At 40.4% G+C, this 17,732-nt stretch overlaps 36 non-coding genes across 36 annotated transcripts; all 36 read left to right on the plus strand.

The window, feature by feature from the left end:
• Positions 1 to 348: 348 nt before the first annotated feature.
• On the plus strand, positions 349 to 421 carry Trnar-ucg (transfer RNA arginine (anticodon UCG)). Its single transcript has one exon. It is a non-coding gene; the product is annotated as a tRNA-Arg (tRNA).
• Positions 422 to 962: 541 nt separating this feature from the next.
• Trnar-ucg (transfer RNA arginine (anticodon UCG)) lies at positions 963 to 1,035 on the plus strand. Its single transcript has one exon. It is a non-coding gene; the product is annotated as a tRNA-Arg (tRNA).
• Positions 1,036 to 1,883: 848 nt separating this feature from the next.
• Positions 1,884 to 1,956, plus strand: Trnar-ucg (transfer RNA arginine (anticodon UCG)). Its single transcript has one exon. It is a non-coding gene; the product is annotated as a tRNA-Arg (tRNA).
• Positions 1,957 to 2,497: 541 nt separating this feature from the next.
• On the plus strand, positions 2,498 to 2,570 carry Trnar-ucg (transfer RNA arginine (anticodon UCG)). The gene has a single exon. It is a non-coding gene; the product is annotated as a tRNA-Arg (tRNA).
• Positions 2,571 to 2,804: 234 nt separating this feature from the next.
• On the plus strand, positions 2,805 to 2,877 carry Trnar-ucg (transfer RNA arginine (anticodon UCG)). Its single transcript has one exon. It is a non-coding gene; the product is annotated as a tRNA-Arg (tRNA).
• Positions 2,878 to 3,111: 234 nt separating this feature from the next.
• Trnar-ucg (transfer RNA arginine (anticodon UCG)) lies at positions 3,112 to 3,184 on the plus strand. Its single transcript has one exon. It is a non-coding gene; the product is annotated as a tRNA-Arg (tRNA).
• A 541-nt stretch (positions 3,185 to 3,725) lies between these two features.
• Trnar-ucg (transfer RNA arginine (anticodon UCG)) lies at positions 3,726 to 3,798 on the plus strand. The gene has a single exon. It is a non-coding gene; the product is annotated as a tRNA-Arg (tRNA).
• Positions 3,799 to 4,032: 234 nt separating this feature from the next.
• Trnar-ucg (transfer RNA arginine (anticodon UCG)) lies at positions 4,033 to 4,105 on the plus strand. The gene has a single exon. It is a non-coding gene; the product is annotated as a tRNA-Arg (tRNA).
• Positions 4,106 to 4,339: 234 nt separating this feature from the next.
• Trnar-ucg (transfer RNA arginine (anticodon UCG)) lies at positions 4,340 to 4,412 on the plus strand. The gene has a single exon. It is a non-coding gene; the product is annotated as a tRNA-Arg (tRNA).
• Positions 4,413 to 4,646: 234 nt separating this feature from the next.
• Positions 4,647 to 4,719, plus strand: Trnar-ucg (transfer RNA arginine (anticodon UCG)). The gene has a single exon. It is a non-coding gene; the product is annotated as a tRNA-Arg (tRNA).
• Positions 4,720 to 4,953: 234 nt separating this feature from the next.
• On the plus strand, positions 4,954 to 5,026 carry Trnar-ucg (transfer RNA arginine (anticodon UCG)). Its single transcript has one exon. It is a non-coding gene; the product is annotated as a tRNA-Arg (tRNA).
• Positions 5,027 to 5,260: 234 nt separating this feature from the next.
• Positions 5,261 to 5,333, plus strand: Trnar-ucg (transfer RNA arginine (anticodon UCG)). Its single transcript has one exon. It is a non-coding gene; the product is annotated as a tRNA-Arg (tRNA).
• A 541-nt stretch (positions 5,334 to 5,874) lies between these two features.
• Trnar-ucg (transfer RNA arginine (anticodon UCG)) lies at positions 5,875 to 5,947 on the plus strand. Its single transcript has one exon. It is a non-coding gene; the product is annotated as a tRNA-Arg (tRNA).
• A 235-nt stretch (positions 5,948 to 6,182) lies between these two features.
• Positions 6,183 to 6,255, plus strand: Trnar-ucg (transfer RNA arginine (anticodon UCG)). Its single transcript has one exon. It is a non-coding gene; the product is annotated as a tRNA-Arg (tRNA).
• A 234-nt stretch (positions 6,256 to 6,489) lies between these two features.
• Positions 6,490 to 6,562, plus strand: Trnar-ucg (transfer RNA arginine (anticodon UCG)). Its single transcript has one exon. It is a non-coding gene; the product is annotated as a tRNA-Arg (tRNA).
• Positions 6,563 to 6,796: 234 nt separating this feature from the next.
• Positions 6,797 to 6,869, plus strand: Trnar-ucg (transfer RNA arginine (anticodon UCG)). Its single transcript has one exon. It is a non-coding gene; the product is annotated as a tRNA-Arg (tRNA).
• A 234-nt stretch (positions 6,870 to 7,103) lies between these two features.
• Trnar-ucg (transfer RNA arginine (anticodon UCG)) lies at positions 7,104 to 7,176 on the plus strand. Its single transcript has one exon. It is a non-coding gene; the product is annotated as a tRNA-Arg (tRNA).
• Positions 7,177 to 7,410: 234 nt separating this feature from the next.
• On the plus strand, positions 7,411 to 7,483 carry Trnar-ucg (transfer RNA arginine (anticodon UCG)). Its single transcript has one exon. It is a non-coding gene; the product is annotated as a tRNA-Arg (tRNA).
• Positions 7,484 to 7,717: 234 nt separating this feature from the next.
• Positions 7,718 to 7,790, plus strand: Trnar-ucg (transfer RNA arginine (anticodon UCG)). The gene has a single exon. It is a non-coding gene; the product is annotated as a tRNA-Arg (tRNA).
• A 234-nt stretch (positions 7,791 to 8,024) lies between these two features.
• Positions 8,025 to 8,097, plus strand: Trnar-ucg (transfer RNA arginine (anticodon UCG)). Its single transcript has one exon. It is a non-coding gene; the product is annotated as a tRNA-Arg (tRNA).
• Positions 8,098 to 8,945: 848 nt separating this feature from the next.
• Positions 8,946 to 9,018, plus strand: Trnar-ucg (transfer RNA arginine (anticodon UCG)). The gene has a single exon. It is a non-coding gene; the product is annotated as a tRNA-Arg (tRNA).
• A 234-nt stretch (positions 9,019 to 9,252) lies between these two features.
• On the plus strand, positions 9,253 to 9,325 carry Trnar-ucg (transfer RNA arginine (anticodon UCG)). The gene has a single exon. It is a non-coding gene; the product is annotated as a tRNA-Arg (tRNA).
• Positions 9,326 to 9,559: 234 nt separating this feature from the next.
• On the plus strand, positions 9,560 to 9,632 carry Trnar-ucg (transfer RNA arginine (anticodon UCG)). Its single transcript has one exon. It is a non-coding gene; the product is annotated as a tRNA-Arg (tRNA).
• A 541-nt stretch (positions 9,633 to 10,173) lies between these two features.
• On the plus strand, positions 10,174 to 10,246 carry Trnar-ucg (transfer RNA arginine (anticodon UCG)). The gene has a single exon. It is a non-coding gene; the product is annotated as a tRNA-Arg (tRNA).
• Positions 10,247 to 10,787: 541 nt separating this feature from the next.
• Positions 10,788 to 10,860, plus strand: Trnar-ucg (transfer RNA arginine (anticodon UCG)). The gene has a single exon. It is a non-coding gene; the product is annotated as a tRNA-Arg (tRNA).
• Positions 10,861 to 11,401: 541 nt separating this feature from the next.
• Positions 11,402 to 11,474, plus strand: Trnar-ucg (transfer RNA arginine (anticodon UCG)). The gene has a single exon. It is a non-coding gene; the product is annotated as a tRNA-Arg (tRNA).
• A 234-nt stretch (positions 11,475 to 11,708) lies between these two features.
• Trnar-ucg (transfer RNA arginine (anticodon UCG)) lies at positions 11,709 to 11,781 on the plus strand. Its single transcript has one exon. It is a non-coding gene; the product is annotated as a tRNA-Arg (tRNA).
• A 541-nt stretch (positions 11,782 to 12,322) lies between these two features.
• On the plus strand, positions 12,323 to 12,395 carry Trnar-ucg (transfer RNA arginine (anticodon UCG)). The gene has a single exon. It is a non-coding gene; the product is annotated as a tRNA-Arg (tRNA).
• A 234-nt stretch (positions 12,396 to 12,629) lies between these two features.
• Positions 12,630 to 12,702, plus strand: Trnar-ucg (transfer RNA arginine (anticodon UCG)). Its single transcript has one exon. It is a non-coding gene; the product is annotated as a tRNA-Arg (tRNA).
• Positions 12,703 to 12,936: 234 nt separating this feature from the next.
• Positions 12,937 to 13,009, plus strand: Trnar-ucg (transfer RNA arginine (anticodon UCG)). The gene has a single exon. It is a non-coding gene; the product is annotated as a tRNA-Arg (tRNA).
• A 541-nt stretch (positions 13,010 to 13,550) lies between these two features.
• On the plus strand, positions 13,551 to 13,623 carry Trnar-ucg (transfer RNA arginine (anticodon UCG)). Its single transcript has one exon. It is a non-coding gene; the product is annotated as a tRNA-Arg (tRNA).
• A 234-nt stretch (positions 13,624 to 13,857) lies between these two features.
• Positions 13,858 to 13,930, plus strand: Trnar-ucg (transfer RNA arginine (anticodon UCG)). The gene has a single exon. It is a non-coding gene; the product is annotated as a tRNA-Arg (tRNA).
• Positions 13,931 to 14,164: 234 nt separating this feature from the next.
• On the plus strand, positions 14,165 to 14,237 carry Trnar-ucg (transfer RNA arginine (anticodon UCG)). Its single transcript has one exon. It is a non-coding gene; the product is annotated as a tRNA-Arg (tRNA).
• Positions 14,238 to 14,471: 234 nt separating this feature from the next.
• Trnar-ucg (transfer RNA arginine (anticodon UCG)) lies at positions 14,472 to 14,544 on the plus strand. The gene has a single exon. It is a non-coding gene; the product is annotated as a tRNA-Arg (tRNA).
• A 234-nt stretch (positions 14,545 to 14,778) lies between these two features.
• Positions 14,779 to 14,851, plus strand: Trnar-ucg (transfer RNA arginine (anticodon UCG)). Its single transcript has one exon. It is a non-coding gene; the product is annotated as a tRNA-Arg (tRNA).
• Positions 14,852 to 15,392: 541 nt separating this feature from the next.
• Positions 15,393 to 15,465, plus strand: Trnar-ucg (transfer RNA arginine (anticodon UCG)). Its single transcript has one exon. It is a non-coding gene; the product is annotated as a tRNA-Arg (tRNA).
• Positions 15,466 to 17,732: the final 2,267 nt, after the last annotated feature.

A 17,732-nucleotide genomic window follows, 5' to 3' on the forward strand; every position in this document is an offset into this window, starting at 1 on the left:
TTGACGTGTAGAAAAACGAGTGCTAAATTGGAGTAATGGTCGGCCTCGTGGACTAATGGATAAGGCGTCTGACTTCGAATCAGAAGATTGCGAGTTCGAGTCTCGTCGGGGTCGTATTTGTACTCTTTTTATACAAGTGTGAAAGGTGGCCTTTTTGAGGACAGCATAACTGGGGTGTCTTAATTGCTGAAATTGCCCTGTGCAACATTGTCTGGAAAACATCTTTTAAATGTAAGCAGGGCCTTTATATAATAATATAGACATTATGTTGGTTCTCCTAAACGTTGTTCAAAAGGAAAAGATTGTATTGACGTGTAGAAAAACGAGTCCTGGATGGGAGTAATCGTCGGCCTCGTGGCCTAATGGATAAGGCGTCTGACTTCGAATCAGAAGATTGCGAGTTCGAGTCTCGTCGGGGTCGTATTTGTACTCTTTTTATACAAGTGTGAAAGGTGGCCTTTTTGAGGACAGCATAACTGGGGTGTCTTAATTGATGAAATTGCCCTGTGCAACATTGTCTGGAAAACACTTTTTAAATGTAAGCAGGGCCTTTATATAATAATATAGACATTATGTTGGTTCTCCTAAACGTTGTTCAAAAGGAAAAGATTGTATTGACGTGTAGAAAAACGAGTCCTGGATGGGAGTAATCGTCGGCCTCGTGGCCTAATGGATAAGGCGTCTGACTTCGAATGAGAAGATTGCGAGTTCGAGTCTCGTCGGGGTCGTATTTGTACTCTTTTTATACAAGTGTGAAAGGTGGCCTGTTTGAGGACAGCATAACTGGGGTGTCTTAATTGATGAAATTGCCCTGTGCAACATTGTCTGGAAAACACTTTTTAAATGTAAGCAGGGCCTTTATATAATAATATAGACATTATGTTGGTTCTCCTAAACGTTGTTCAAAAGGAAAAGATTGTATTGACGTGTAGAAAAACGAGTCCTAGTTGGGAGTAATCGTCGGCCTCGTGGCCTAATGGATAAGGCGTCTGACTTCGAATCAGAAGATTGCGAGTTCGAGTCTCTTCGGGGTCGTATTTGTACTCTTTTTATACAAGTGTGAAAGGTGGCCTGTTTGAGGACAGCATAACTGGGGTGTCTTAATTGCTGAAATTGCCCTGTGCAACATTCTCTGGAAAACATCTTTTAAATGTAAGCAGGGCCTTTATATAATAATATAGACATTATGTTGGTTCTCCTAAACGTTGTTCAAAAGGAAAAGATTGTATTGACGTGTAGAAAAACGAGTCCTGGATGGGAGTAATCGTCGGCCTCGTGGCCTAATGGATAAGGCGTCTGACTTCGAATCAGAAGATTGCGAGTTCGTGTCTCTTCGGGGTCGTATTTGTACTCTTTTTATACAAGTGTGAAAGGTGGCCTTTTTGAGGACAGCATAACTGGGGTGTCTTAATTGGTGAAATTGCCCTGTGCAACATTGTCTGGAAAACATCTTTTAAATGTAAGCAGGGCCTTTATATAATAATATAGACATTATGTTGGTTCTCCTAAACGTTGTTAAAAAGCAAAACATTGTATTGACGTGTAGAAAAACGAGTGCTAAATTGGAGTAATGGTCGGCATCGTGGCCTAATGGATAAGGCGTCTGACTTCGAATGAGAAGATTGCGAGTTCGAGTCTCGTCGGGGTCGTATTTGTACTCTTTTTATACAAGTGTGAAAGGTGGCCTTTTTGAGGACAGCATAACTGGGGTGTCTTAATTGGTGAAATTGCCCTGTGCAACATTGTCTGGAAAACATCTTTTAAATGTAAGCAGGGCCTTTATATAATAATATAGACATTATGTTGGTTCTCCTAAACGTTGTTCAAAAGGAAAAGATTGTATTGACGTGTAGAAAAACGAGTCCTGGATGGGAGTAATCGTCGGCCTCGTGGCCTAATGGATAAGGCGTCTGACTTCGAATCAGAAGATTGCGAGTTCGAGTCTCGTCGGGGTCGTATTTGTACTCTTTTTATACAAGTGTGAAAGGTGGCCTTTTTGAGGACAGCATAACTGGGGTGTCTTAATTGATGAAATTGCCCTGTGCAACATTCTCTGGAAAACACTTTTTAAATGTAAGCAGGGCCTTTATATAATAATATAGACATTATGTTGGTTCTCCTAAACGTTGTTCAAAAGGAAAAGATTGTATTGACGTGTAGAAAAACGAGTCCTGGATGGGAGTAATCGTCGGTCTCGTGGCCTAATGGATAAGGCGTCTGACTTCGAATGAGAAGATTGCGAGTTCGAGTCTCGTCGGGGTCGTATTTGTACTCTTTTTATACAAGTGTGAAAGGTGGCCTTTTTGAGGACAGCATAACTGGGGTGTCTTAATTGATGAAATTGCCCTGTGCAACATTGTCTGGAAAACACTTTTTAAATGTAAGCAGGGCCTTTATATAATAATATAGACATTATGTTGGTTCTCCTAAACGTTGTTCAAAAGGAAAAGATTGTATTGACGTGTAGAAAAACGAGTCCTGGATGGGAGTAATCGTCGGTCTCGTGGCCTAATGGATAAGGCGTCTGACTTCGAATCAGAAGATTGCGAGTTCGAGTCTCGTCGGGGTCGTATTTGTACTCTTTTTATACAAGTGTGAAAGGTGGCCTTTTTGAGGACAGCATAACTGGGGTGTCTTAATTGCTGAAATTGCCCTGTGCAACATTCTCTGGAAAACATCTTTTAAATGTAAGCAGGGCCTTTATATAATAATATAGACATTATGTTGGTTCTCCTAAACGTTGTTCAAAAGGGAAACATTGTATTGACGTGTAGAAAAACGAGTCCTAAATTGTAATAATCGTCGGCCTCGTGGCCTAATGGATAAGGCGTCTGACTTCGAATCAGAAGATTGCGAGTTCGAGTCTCGTCGGGGTCGTATTTGTACTCTTTTTATACAAGTGTGAAAGGTGGCCTTTTTGAGGACAGCATAACTGGGGTGTCTTAATTGGTGAAATTGCCCTGTGCAACATTGTCTGGAAAACATCTTTTAAATGTAAGCAGGGCCTTTATATAATAATATAGACATTATGTTGGTTCTCCTAAACGTTGTTCAAAAGGAAAAGATTGTATTGACGTGTAGAAAAACGAGTCCTGGATGGGAGTAATCGTCGGCCTCGTGGCCTAATGGATAAGGCGTCTGACTTCGAATCAGAAGATTGCGAGTTCGAGTCTCGTCGGGGTCGTATTTGTACTCTTTTTATACAAGTGTGAAAGGTGGCCTTTTTGAGGACAGCATAACTGGGGTGTCTTAATTGATGAAATTGCCCTGTGCAACATTCTCTGGAAAACACTTTTTAAATGTAAGCAGGGCCTTTATATAATAATATAGACATTATGTTGGTTCTCCTAAACGTTGTTCAAAAGGAAAAGATTGTATTGACGTGTAGAAAAACGAGTCCTGGATGGGAGTAATCGTCGGTCTCGTGGCCTAATGGATAAGGCGTCTGACTTCGAATGAGAAGATTGCGAGTTCGAGTCTCGTCGGGGTCGTATTTGTACTCTTTTTATACAAGTGTGAAAGGTGGCCTTTTTGAGGACAGCATAACTGGGGTGTCTTAATTGATGAAATTGCCCTGTGCAACATTGTCTGGAAAACACTTTTTAAATGTAAGCAGGGCCTTTATATAATAATATAGACATTATGTTGGTTCTCCTAAACGTTGTTCAAAAGGAAAAGATTGTATTGACGTGTAGAAAAACGAGTCCTGGATGGGTGTAATCGTCGGTCTCGTGGCCTAATGGATAAGGCGTCTGACTTCGAATCAGAAGATTGCGAGTTCGAGTCTCGTCGGGGTCGTATTTGTACTCTTTTTATACAAGTGTGAAAGGTGGCCTTTTTGAGGACAGCATAACTGGGGTGTCTTAATTGCTGAAATTGCCCTGTGCAACATTCTCTGGAAAACATCTTTTAAATGTAAGCAGGGCCTTTATATAATAATATAGACATTATGTTGGTTCTCCTAAACGTTGTTCAAAAGGGAAACATTGTATTGACGTGTAGAAAAACGAGTCCTAAATTGTAATAATCGTCGGCCTCGTGGCCTAATGGATAAGGCGTCTGACTTCGAATCAGAAGATTGCGAGTTCGAGTCTCGTCGGGGTCGTATTTGTACTCTTTTTATACAAGTGTGAAAGGTGGCCTTTTTGAGGACAGCATAACTGGGGTGTCTTAATTGCTGAAATTGCCCTGTGCAACATTGTCTGGAAAACATCTTTTAAATGTAAGCAGGGCCTTTATATAATAATATAGACATTATGTTGGTTCTCCTAAACGTTGTTCAAAAGGAAAAGATTGTATTGACGTGTAGAAAAACGAGTCCTGGATGGGAGTAATCGTCGGCCTCGTGGCCTAATGGATAAGGCGTCTGACTTCGAATCAGAAGATTGCGAGTTCGAGTCTCGTCGGGGTCGTATTTGTACTCTTTTTATACAAGTGTGAAAGGTGGCCTTTTTGAGGACAGCATAACTGGGGTGTCTTAATTGATGAAATTGCCCTGTGCAACATTGTCTGGAAAACACTTTTTAAATGTAAGCAGGGCCTTTATATAATAATATAGACATTATGTTGGTTCTCCTAAACGTTGTTCAAAAGGAAAAGATTGTATTGACGTGTAGAAAAACGAGTCCTAGTTGGGAGTAATCGTCGGCCTCGTGGCCTAATGGATAAGGCGTCTGACTTCGAATCAGAAGATTGCGAGTTCGAGTCTCGTCGGGGTCGTATTTGTACTCTTTTTATACAAGTGTGAAAGGTGGCCTTTTTGAGGACAGCATAACTGGGGTGTCTTAATTGCTGAAATTGCCCTGTGCAACATTCTCTGGAAAACATCTTTTAAATGTAAGCAGGGCCTTTATATAATAATATAGACATTATGTTGGTTCTCCTAAACGTTGTTCAAAAGGGAAACATTGTATTGACGTGTAGAAAAACGAGTCCTAAATTGTAATAATCGTCGGCCTCGTGGCCTAATGGATAAGGCGTCTGACTTCGAATCAGAAGATTGCGAGTTCGAGTCTCGTCGGGGTCGTATTTGTACTCTTTTTATACAAGTGTGAAAGGTGGCCTTTTTGAGGACAGCATAACTGGGGTGTCTTAATTGCTGAAATTGCCCTGTGCAACATTCTCTGGAAAACATCTTTTAAATGTAAGCAGGGCCTTTATATAATAATATAGACATTATGTTGGTTCTCCTAAACGTTGTTCAAAAGGAAAAGATTGTATTGACGTGTAGAAAAACGAGTCCTGGATGGGAGTAATCGTCGGCCTCGTGGCCTAATGGATAAGGCGTCTGACTTCGAATCAGAAGATTGCGAGTTCGAGTCTCGTCGGGGTCGTATTTATACTCTTTTTATACAAGTGTGAAATGTGGCCTTTTTGAGGACAGCATAACTGGGGTGTCTTAATTGGTGAAATTGCCCTGTGCAACATTGTCTGGAAAACATCTTTTAAATGTAAGCAGGGCCTTTATATAATAATATAGACATTATGTTGGTTCTCCTAAACGTTGTTCAAAAGGAAAAGATTGTATTGACGTGTAGAAAAACGAGTCCTGGATGGGAGTAATCGTCGGCCTCGTGGCCTAATGGATAAGGCGTCTGACTTCGAATGAGAAGATTGCGAGTTCGAGTCTCGTCGGGGTCGTATTTGTACTCTTTTTATACAAGTGTGAAAGGTGGCCTTTTTGAGGACAGCATAACTGGGGTGTCTTAATTGGTGAAATTGCCCTGTGCAACATTGTCTGGAAAACATCTTTTAAATGTAAGCAGGGCCTTTATATAATAATATAGACATTATGTTGGTTCTCCTAAACGTTGTTCAAAAGGAAAAGATTGTATTGACGTGTAGAAAAACGAGTCCTGGATGGGAGTAATCGTCGGCCTCGTGGCCTAATGGATAAGGCGTCTGACTTCGAATCAGAAGATTGCGAGTTCGAGTCTCGTCGGGGTCGTATTTGTACTCTTTTTATACAAGTGTGAAAGGTGGCCTTTTTGAGGACAGCATAACTGGGGTGTCTTAATTGATGAAATTGCCCTGTGCAACATTGTCTGGAAAACACTTTTTTAAATGTAAGCAGGGCGTTTATATAATAATATAGACATTATGTTGGTTCTCCTAAACGTTGTTCAAAAGGAAAAGATTGTATTGACGTGTAGAAAAACGAGTCCTAGTTGGGAGTAATCGTCGGCCTCGTGGCCTAATGGATAAGGCGTCTGACTTCGAATCAGAAGATTGCGAGTTCGAGTCTCGTCGGGGTCGTATTTGTACTCTTTTTATACAAGTGTGAAAGGTGGCCTTTTTGAGGACAACATAACTGGGGTGTCTTAATTGGTGAAATTGCCCTGTGCAACATTGTCTGGAAAACATCTTTTAAATGTAAGCAGGGCCTTTATATAATAATATAGACATTATGTTGGTTCTCCTAAACGTTGTTCAAAAGGAAAAGATTGTATTGACGTGTAGAAAAACGAGTCCTGGATGGGAGTAATCGTCGGCCTCGTGGCCTAATGGATAAGGCGTCTGACTTCGAATCAGAAGATTGCGAGTTCGAGTCTCGTCGGGGTCGTATTTGTACTCTTTTTATACAAGTGTGAAAGGTGGCCTTTTTGAGGACAGCATAACTGGGGTGTCTTAATTGCTGAAATTGCCCTGTGCAACATTGTCTGGAAAACATCTTTTAAATGTAAGCAGGGCCTTTATATAATAATATAGACATTATGTTGGTTCTCCTAAACGTTGTTCAAAAGGAAAAGATTGTATTGACGTGTAGAAAAACGAGTCCTAAATTGGAGTAATCGTCGGCCTCGTGGCCTAATGGATAAGGCGTCTGACTTCGAATCAGAAGATTTCGAGTTCGAGTCTCGTCGGGGTCGTATTTATACTCTTTTTATACAAGTGTGAAAGGTGGCCTTTTTGAGGACAGCATAACTGGGGTGTCTTAATTGGTGAAATTGCCCTGTGCAACATTGTCTGGAAAACATCTTTTAAATGTAAGCAGGGCCTTTATATAATAATATAGACATTATGTTGGTTCTCCTAAACGTTGTTCAAAAGGAAAAGATTGTATTGACGTGTAGAAAAACGAGTCTAAAATTGGAGTAATCGTCGGCCTCGTGGCCTAATGGATAAGGCGTCTGACTTCGAATCAGAAGATTGCGAGTTCGATTCTCGTCGGGGTCGTATTTGTACTCTTATTATACAAGTGTGAAAGGTGGCCTTTTTGAGGACAGCATAACTGGGGTGTCTTAATTGCTGAAATTGCCCTGTGCAACATTGTCTGGAAAACATCTTTTAAATGTAAGCAGGGCCTTTATATAATAATATAGACATTATGTTGGTTCTCCTAAACGTTGTTCAAAAGGAAAAGATTGTATTGACGTGTAGAAAAACGAGTCCTAGTTGGGAGTAATCGTCGGCCTCGTGGCCTAATGGATAAGGCGTCTGACTTCGAATCAGAAGATTGCGAGTTCGAGTCTCGTCGGGGTCGTATTTGTACTCTTTTTATACAAGTGTGAAAGGTGGCCTTTTTGAGGACAGCATAACTGGGGTGTCTTAATTGCTGAAATTGCCCTGTGCAACATTGTCTGGAAAACATCTTTTAAATGTAAGCAGGGCCTTTATATAATAATATAGACATTATGTTGGTTCTCCTAAACGTTGTTAAAAAGCAAAATATTGTATTGACGTGTAGAAAAACGAGTGCTAAATTGGAGTAATGGTCGGCCTCGTGGCATAATGGATAAGGCGTCTGACTTCGAATCAGAAGATTGCGAGTTCGAGTCTCGTCGGGGTCGTATTTGTACTCTTTTTATACAAGTGTGAAAGGTGGCCTTTTTGAGGACAGCATAACTGGGGTGTCTTAATTGCTGAAATTGCCCTGTGCAACATTGTCTGGAAAACATCTTTTAAATGTAAGCAGGGCCTTTATATAATAATATAGACATTATGTTGGTTCTCCTAAACGTTGTTCAAAAGGAAAAGATTGTATTGACGTGTAGAAAAACGAGTCCTGGATGGGAGTAATCGTCGGCCTCGTGGCCTAATGGATAAGGCGTCTGACTTCGAATCAGAAGATTGCGAGTTCGAGTCTCGTCGGGGTCGTATTTGTACTCTTTTTATACAAGTGTGAAAGGTGGCCTTTTTGAGGACAGCATAACTGGGGTGTCTTAATTGATGAAATTGCCCTGTGCAACATTGTCTGGAAAACACTTTTTAAATGTAAGCAGGGCCTTTATATAATAATATAGACATTATGTTGGTTCTCCTAAACGTTGTTCAAAAGGAAAAGATTGTATTGACGTGTAGAAAAACGAGTCCTGGATGGGAGTAATCGTCGGCCTCGTGGCCTAATGGATAAGGCGTGTGACTTCGAATCAGAAGATTGCGAGTTCGAGTCTCGTCGGGGTCGTATTTGTACTCTTTTTATACAAGTGTGAAAGGTGGCCTTTTTGAGGACAGCATAACTGGGGTGTCTTAATTGCTGAAATTGCCCTGTGCAACATTGTCTGGAAAACATCTTTTAAATGTAAGCAGGGCCTTTATATAATAATATAGACATTATGTTGGTTCTCCTAAACGTTGTTAAAAAGCAAAACATTGTATTGACGTGTAGAAAAACGAGTCCTAAATTGGAGTAATGGTCGGCATCGTGGCCTAATGGATAAGGCGTCTGACTTCGAATCAGAAGATTGCGAGTTCGAGTCTCGTCGGGGTCGTATTTGTACTCTTTTTATACAAGTGTGAAAGGTGGCCTTTTTGAGGACAGCATAACTGGGGTGTCTTAATTGGTGAAATTGCCCTGTGCAACATTGTCTGGAAAACATCTTTTAAATGTAAGCAGGGCCTTTATATAATAATATAGACATTATGTTGGTTCTCCTAAACGTTGTTCAAAAGGAAAAGATTGTATTGACGTGTAGAAAAACGAGTCCTGGATGGGAGTAATCGTCGGCCTCGTGGCCTAATGGATAAGGCGTCTGACTTCGAATCAGAAGATTGCGAGTTCGAGTCTCGTCGGGGTCGTATTTGTACTCTTTTTATACAAGTGTGAAAGGTGGCCTTTTTGAGGACAGCATAACTGGGGTGTCTTAATTGCTGAAATTGCCCTGTGCAACATTGTCTGGAAAACATCTTTTAAATGTAAGCAGGGCCTTTATATAATAATATAGACATTATGTTGGTTCTCCTAAACGTTGTTCAAAAGGAAAAGATTGTATTGACGTGTAGAAAAACGAGTCCTGGATGGGAGTAATCGTCGGCCTCGTGGCCTAATGGATAAGGCGTCTGACTTCGAATCAGAAGATTGCGAGTTCGAGTCTCGTCGGGGTCGTATTTGTACTCTTTTTATACAAGTGTGAAAGGTGGCCTTTTTGAGGACAGCATAACTGGGGTGTCTTAATTGCTGAAATTGCCCTGTGCAACATTGTCTGGAAAACATCTTTTAAATGTAAGCAGGGCGTTTATATAATAATATAGACATTATGTTGGTTCTCCTAAACGTTGTTCAAAAGGAAAAGATTGTATTGACGTGTAGAAAAACGAGTCCTGGATGGGAGTAATCGTCGGCCTCGTGGCCTAATGGATAAGGCGTCTGACTTCGAATCAGAAGATTGCGAGTTCGAGTCTCGTCGGGGTCGTATTTGTACTCTTTTTATACAAGTGTGAAAGGTGGCCTTTTTGAGGACAGCATAACTGGGGTGTCTTAATTGGTGAAATTGCCCTGTGCAACATTGTCTGGAAAACATCTTTTAAATGTAAGCAGGGCCTTTATATAATAATATAGACATTATGTTGGTTCTCCTAAACGTTGTTCAAAAGGAAAAGATTGTATTGACGTGTAGAAAAACGAGTCCTGGATGGGAGTAATCGTCGGCCTCGTGGCCTAATGGATAAGGCGTCTGACTTCGAATGAGAAGATTGCGAGTTCGAGTCTCGTCGGGGTCGTATTTGTACTCTTTTTATACAAGTGTGAAAGGTGGCCTTTTTGAGGACTGCATAACTGGGGTGTCTTAATTGATGAAATTACCCTGTGCAACATTGTCTGGAAAACACTTTTTAAATGTAAGCAGGGCCTTTATATAATAATATAGACATTATGTTGGTTCTCCTAAACGTTGTTCAAAAGGAAAAGATTGTATTGACGTGTAGAAAAACGAGTCCTGGATGGGAGTAATCGTCGGCCTCGTGGCCTAATGGATAAGGCGTCTGACTTCGAATCAGAAGATTGCGAGTTCGAGTCTCGTCGGGGTCGTATTTGTACTCTTTTTATACAAGTGTGAAAGGTGGCCTTTTTGAGGACAGCATAACTGGGGTGTCTTAATTGCTGAAATTGCCCTGTGCAACATTGTCTGGAAAACATCTTTTAAATGTAAGCAGGGCCTTTATATAATAATATAGACATTATGTTGGTTCTCCTAAACGTTGTTCAAAAGGAAAAGATTGTATTGACGTGTAGAAAAACGAGTCCTGGATGGGAGTAATCGTCGGCCTCGTGGCCTAATGGATAAGGCGTCTGACTTCGAATGAGAAGATTGCGAGTTCGAGTCTCGTCGGGGTCGTATTTGTACTCTTTTTATACAAGTGTGAAAGGTGGCCTTTTTGAGGACTGCATAACTGGGGTGTCTTAATTGATGAAATTTCCCTGTGCAACATTGTCTGGAAAACACTTTTTAAATGTAAGCAGGGCCTTTATATAATAATATAGACATTATGTTGGTTCTCCTAAACGTTGTTCAAAAGGAAAAGATTGTATTGACGTGTAGAAAAACGAGTCCTGGATGGGAGTAATCGTCGGCCTCGTGGCCTAATGGATAAGGCGTCTGACTTCGAATCAGAAGATTGCGAGTTCGAGTCTCGTCGGGGTCGTATTTGTACTCTTTTTATACAAGTGTGAAAGGTGGCCTTTTTGAGGACAGCATAACTGGGGTGTCTTAATTGGTGAAATTGCCCTGTGCAACATTGTCTGGAAAACATCTTTTAAATGTAAGCAGGGCCTTTATATAATAATATAGACATTATGTTGGTTCTCCTAAACGTTGTTCAAAAGGAAAAGATTGTATTGACGTGTAGAAAAACGAGTCCTGGATGGGAGTAATCGTCGGCCTCGTGGCCTAATGGATAAGGCGTCTGACTTCGAATAAGAAGATTGCGAGTTCGAGTCTCGTCGGGGTCGTATTTGTACTCTTTTTATACAAGTGTGAAAGGTGGCCTTTTTGAGGACAGCATAACTGGGGTGTCTTAATTGCTGAAATTTCCCTGTGCAACATTGTCTGGAAAACACTTTTTAAATGTAAGCAGGGCCTTTATATAATAATATAGACATTATGTTGGTTCTCCTAAACGTTGTTCAAAAGGAAAAGATTGTATTGACGTGTAGAAAAACGAGTCCTGGATGGGAGTAATCGTCGGCCTCGTGGCCTAATGGATAAGGCGTCTGACTTCGAATCAGAAGATTGCGAGTTCGAGTCTCGTCGGGGTCGTATTTGTACTCTTTTTATACAAGTGTGAAAGGTGGCCTTTTTGAGGACAGCATAACTGGGGTGTCTTAATTGGTGAAATTGCCCTGTGCAACATTCTCTGGAAAACATCTTTTAAATGTAAGCAGGGCCTTTATATAATAATATAGACATTATGTTGGTTCTCCTAAACGTTGTTAAAAAGCAAAACATTGTATTGACGTGTAGAAAAACGAGTCCTAAATTGGAGTAATGGTCGGCCTCGTGGCCTAATGGATAAGGCGTCTGACTTCGAATCAGAAGATTGCGAGTTCGAGTCTCGTCGGGGGCGTATTTATACTCTTTTTATACAAGTGTGAAAGGTGGCCTTTTTGAGGACAGCATAACTGGGGTGTCTTAATTGCTGAAATTGCCCTGTGCAACATTGTCTGGAAAACATCTTTTAAATGTAAGCAGGGCCTTTATATAATAATATAGACATTATGTTGGTTCTCCTAAACGTTGTTCAAAAGGAAAAGATTGTATTGACGTGTAGAAAAACGAGTCCTGGATGGGAGTAATCGTCGGCCTCGTGGCCTAATGGATAAGGCGTCTGACTTCGAATGAGAAGATTGCGAGTTCGAGTCTCGTCGGGGTCGTATTTGTACTCTTTTTATACAAGTGTGAAAGGTGGCCTTTTTGAGGACAGCATAACTGGGGTGTCTTAATTGATGAAATTGCCCTGTGCAACATTGTCTGGAAAACACTTTTTAAATGTAAGCAGGGCCTTTATATAATAATATAGACATTATGTTGGTTCTCCTAAACGTTGTTCAAAAGGAAAAGATTGTATTGACGTGTAGAAAAACGAGTCCTAAATTGTAATAATCGTCGGCCTCGTGGCCTAATGGATAAGGCGTCTGACTTCGAATCAGAAGATTGCGAGTTCGAGTCTCGTCGGGGTCGTATTTGTACTCTTTTTATACAAGTGTGAAAGGTGGCCTTTTTGAGGACAGCATAACTGGGGTGTCTTAATTGCTGAAATTTCCCTGTGCAACATTGTCTGGAAAACATCTTTTAAATGTAAGCAGGGCCTTTATATAATAATATAGACATTATGTTGGTTCTCCTAAACGTTGTTCAAAAGGGAAAGATTGTATTGACGTGTAGAAAAACGAGTCCTAAATTGTAATAATCGTCGGCCTCGTGGCCTAATGGATAAGGCGTCTGACTTCGAATCAGAAGATTGCGAGTTCGAGTCTCGTCGGGGTCGTATTTGTACTCTTTTTATACAAGTGTGAAAGGTGGCCTTTTTGAGGACAGCATAACTGGGGTGTCTTAATTGCTGAAATTGCCCTGTGCAACATTGTCTGGAAAACATCTTTTAAATGTAAGCAGGGCCTTTATATAATAATATAGACATTATGTTGGTTCTCCTAAACGTTGTTCAAAAGGAAAAGATTGTATTGACGTGTAGAAAAACGAGTCCTGGATGGGAGTAATCGTCGGCCTCGTGGCCTAATGGATAAGGCGTCTGACTTCGAATCAGAAGATTGCGAGTTCGAGTCTCGTCGGGGTCGTATTTGTACTCTTTTTATACAAGTGTGAAAGGTGGCCTTTTTGAGGACAGCATAACTGGGGTGTCTTAATTGCTGAAATTGCCCTGTGCAACATTGTCTGGAAAACACTTTTTAAATGTAAGCAGGGCCTTTATATAATAATATAGACATTATGTTGGTTCTCCTAAACGTTGTTAAAAAGCAAAACATTGTATTGACGTGTAGAAAAACGAGTCCTAAATTGGAGTAATGGTCGGCCTCGTGGCCTAATGGATAAGGCGTCTGACTTCGAATGAGAAGATTGCGAGTTCGAGTCTCGTCGGGGTCGTATTTGTACTCTTTTTATACAAGTGTGAAAGGTGGCCTTTTTGAGGACAGCATAACTGGGGTGTCTTAATTGATGAAATTGCCCTGTGCAACATTGTCTGGAAAACACTTTTTAAATGTAAGCAGGGCCTTTATATAATAATATAGACATTATGTTGGTTCTCCTAAACGTTGTTCAAAAGGAAAAGATTGTATTGACGTGTAGAAAAACGAGTCCTGGTTGGGAGTAATCGTCGGCCTCGTGGCCTAATGGATAAGGCGTCTGACTTCGAATCAGAAGATTGCGAGTTCGAGTCTCGTCGGGGGCGTATTTGTACTCTTTTTATACAAGTGTGAAAGGTGGCCTTTTTGAGGACAGCATAACTGGGGTGTCTTAATTGGTGAAATTGCCCTGTGCAACATTCTCTGGAAAACATCTTTTAAATGTAAGCAGGGCCTTTATATAATAATATAGACATTATGTTGGTTCTCCTAAACGTTGTTCAAAAGGGAAACATTGTATTGACGTGTAGAAAAACGAGTCCTAAATTGTAATAATCGTCGGCCTCGTGGCCTAATGGATAAGGCGTCTGACTTCGAATCAGAAGATTGCGAGTTCGAGTCTCGTCGGGGTCGTATTTGTACTCTTTTTATACAAGTGTGAAAGGTGGCCTTTTTGAGGACAGCATAACTGGGGTGTCTTAATTGCTGAAATTGCCCTGTGCAACATTGTCTGGAAAACATCTTTTAAATGTAAGCAGGGCCTTTATATAATAATATAGACATTATGTTGGTTCTCCTAAACGTTGTTCAAAAGGAAAAGATTGTATTGACGTGTAGAAAAACGAGTCCTGGATGGGAGTAATCGTCGGCCTCGTGGCCTAATGGATAAGGCGTCTGACTTCGAATCAGAAGATTGCGAGTTCGAGTCTCGTCGGGGTCGTATTTGTACTCTTTTTATACAAGTGTGAAAGGTGGCCTTTTTGAGGACTGCATAACTGGGGTGTCTTAATTGATGAAATTGCCCTGTGCAACATTCTCTGGAAAACACTTTTTAAATGTAAGCAGGGCCTTTATATAATAATATAGACATTATGTTGGTTCTCCTAAACGTTGTTCAAAAGGAAAAGATTGTATTGACGTGTAGAAAAACAAGTCCTGGATGGGAGTAATCGTCGGCCTCGTGGCCTAATGGATAAGGCGTCTGACTTCGAATCAGAAGATTGCGAGTTCGAGTCTCGTCGGGGTCGTATTTGTACTCTTTTTATACAAGTGTGAAAGGTGGCCTTTTTGAGGACAGCATAACTGGGGTGTCTTAATTGCTGAAATTGCCCTGTGCAACATTGTCTGGAAAACACTTTTTAAATGTAAGCAGGGCCTTTATATAATAATATAGACATTATGTTGGTTCTCCTAAACGTTGTTCAAAAGGAAAAGATTGTATTGACGTGTAGAAAAACGAGTCCTGGATGGGAGTAATCGTCGGCCTCGTGGCCTAATGGATAAGGCGTCTGACTTCGAATCAGAAGATTGCGAGTTCGAGTCTCGTCGGGGTCGTATTTGTACTCTTTTTATACAAGTGTGAAAGGTGGCCTTTTTGAGGACTGCATAACTGGGGTGTCTTAATTGATGAAATTGCCCTGTGCAACATTCTCTGGAAAACACTTTTTAAATGTAAGCAGGGCCTTTATATAATAATATAGACATTATGTTGGTTCTCCTAAACGTTGTTCAAAAGGAAAAGATTGTATTGACGTGTAGAAAAACAAGTCCTGGATGGGAGTAATCGTCGGCCTCGTGGCCTAATGGATAAGGCGTCTGACTTCGAATGAGAAGATTGCGAGTTCGAGTCTCGTCGGGGTCGTATTTGTACTCTTTTTATACAAGTGTGAAAGGTGGCCTTTTTGAGGACAGCATAACTGGGGTGTCTTAATTGATGAAATTGCCCTGTGCAACATTGTCTGGAAAACACTTTTTAAATGTAAGCAGGGCCTTTATATAATAATATAGACATTATGTTGGTTCTCCTAAACGTTGTTCAAAAGGAAAAGATTGTATTGACGTGTAGAAAAACGAGTCCTAGTTGGGAGTAATCGTCGGCCTCGTGGCCTAATGGATAAGGCGTCTGACTTCGAATCAGAAGATTGCGAGTTCGAGTCTCATCGGGGTCGTATTTGTACTCTTTTTATACAAGTGTGAAAGGTGGCCTTTTTGAGGACAGCATAACTGGGGTGTCTTAATTGCTGAAATTTCCCTGTGCAACATTGTCTGGAAAACATCTTTTAAATGTAAGCAGGGCCTTTATATAATAATATAGACATTATGTTGGTTCTCCTAAACGTTGTTCAAAAGGGAAACATTGTATTGACGTGTAGAAAAACGAGTCCTAAATTGTAATAATCGTCGGCCTCGTGGCCTAATGGATAAGGCGTCTGACTTGGCCTCCCTTGTTGAGTCACAACGTGGAAGGATATTGCAAGTGCTCTGCTATTTATTGTAAGTACTTCTATCTTTGTGGAAATATTTGACTGTTGTTATGAAGGTGTGTTCATATATGTTTCAAGATTACATCTGAACGAGTAATTGGAGAAAATAGAAACTATGAGCCACCAGGCTGGGGGGCAAAGGCCACCCCCTAGTCAGGTCATCAACAACAATGGCCGCCATCGTGTTTATCAAAAAGAAAACATTGTTCGGGTTCATTATGACAACCAGATTCGCCCTAAAGCATTTGAGCTTTGCAAGGTGTTGGAACAAGAACTTGGAGACAATACTGTGTACTGCTGTACACCTAGAAATAACAATTATTTTGAAATTACTCTAGCGGAAAATGCGCTAGTAAAATCACTTGGAGAGTCTGTTGTAGTTGATAATCAAATATACAAACTTTCGCCTCTCGTGAACAACAGAGTTGTAGTTTCATTTATGAACTTGCCCAGCTATACCACAGATGAGGAAATTAGAAACGTCCTACATGCGTTTGGAATAATTGAAGTGGATACCATCCACAGGAGGAAAATCCATGGCACTAATTGGGAAGATGGTACAAGATATACACAAGTAAAATTTCCAACAGGGATCCGCAGTCTTCCCTATAGCGTCAAATTCAGGACACATGAAGGTTTTGATTTTTTCAGAGTTATCCACAATGAGCAAATCAAAGTATGCTACCACTGCCTTTCAGACCAACACGAAAAAAAGATGTGTCCAAACATTGTATGCAGGAACTGCGGGAACCAAGGACATCTTCAAAATAACTGTCGTGTTCCAAAATGTCATAGATGTAAACTGAAACCGGTAGAGTGTGATTGCTATGGGTATGATGATGTTTCTGATGACATTGATAACGATAATCATGATGATCATGATAAGGATGAGGAAAATGACGTTGATATTGGCATCATGGACACAGAGACGGATGCAACTCTAGCAAGGTGGCCTATTCGTGATGAATTATCAATTGAAGATGACAAAGATCAAGAAAGGGTGGATGGAATTGTAGATGTCCCAGAGGAAGACAAAGAGGAAAGGTCACAAGATAAATATGTAACCAATTTTGTGACTGACTCAAACAATGAAACACAAAATATTGTCAATGAACTACTATTTGAAATCGTTGACAGAAGTTTACATGTTGGCAAATGTAGTTCTGATGCCAAAAAACATGTATCTCCTTCTAGTGCTCACTTAGTGAATGATGTAACAGACACACTGTTAGATATTGTACAGAAAGTTAATCTTAAACATCATGACAATAGTGAGGTTGTAGATGTTCATGATGGCATGGCAGTCTCGAATGAGATCAATCACAATGTTCTTTCACAGCCATACCGTGGGGATGGTGCCCCAGGAAGCGTGAAAGGGAAAGGGAAAATATCCAAGCCCGATGAAGAGGTAATTAGGGCACATGTTGGGGGAAGAGCCCCTAGAAAAAAGAATGTTGTTAAATCTCGAAAAGGGAAAAAATATAGATGAAACACATGTTGAAGTATAATATGCATCTCTCATTGCTCATCATGTTCAGTATATGGTCATGGAATGTCAATGGTTTGAGAGATGTTGGTAAATTTGAAAAAGTGATGTCACTTATAAATAGTTCACATGTTGATATAGCATTCTTACAGGAAACGTTTTGGGACCGAACATTTGTTGAAAACTATCAACATATGTGGGCCGGGAAAATTTTATTTAGTAACTCAACCAACATAAATCGCAGGGGTGTAGCTATATTAGTATCCAAAAATTTTCAACATGAAGTTAGAATGATAGCACACGATTCTGAAGGCAGACTATTAAAAGCAGAAATTGATGTGGATGATAAAAAATATTATTTACTCAATGTTTATGCTCCTAATGGTTTAGAAGAAAAGTTAACATTTTACAAAGAGCTAGAAGGATGGTTAGAACCAAGTAATATGTTTGTAGGGGGAGATTTTAA

The sequence above is a fragment of the Haliotis cracherodii genome, unplaced genomic scaffold (assembly GCF_022045235.1).
Source record: "Haliotis cracherodii isolate W230 unplaced genomic scaffold, xgHalCrac1.p SCAF_1, whole genome shotgun sequence".
Taxonomy (NCBI): domain Eukaryota; kingdom Metazoa; phylum Mollusca; class Gastropoda; order Lepetellida; family Haliotidae; genus Haliotis; species Haliotis cracherodii.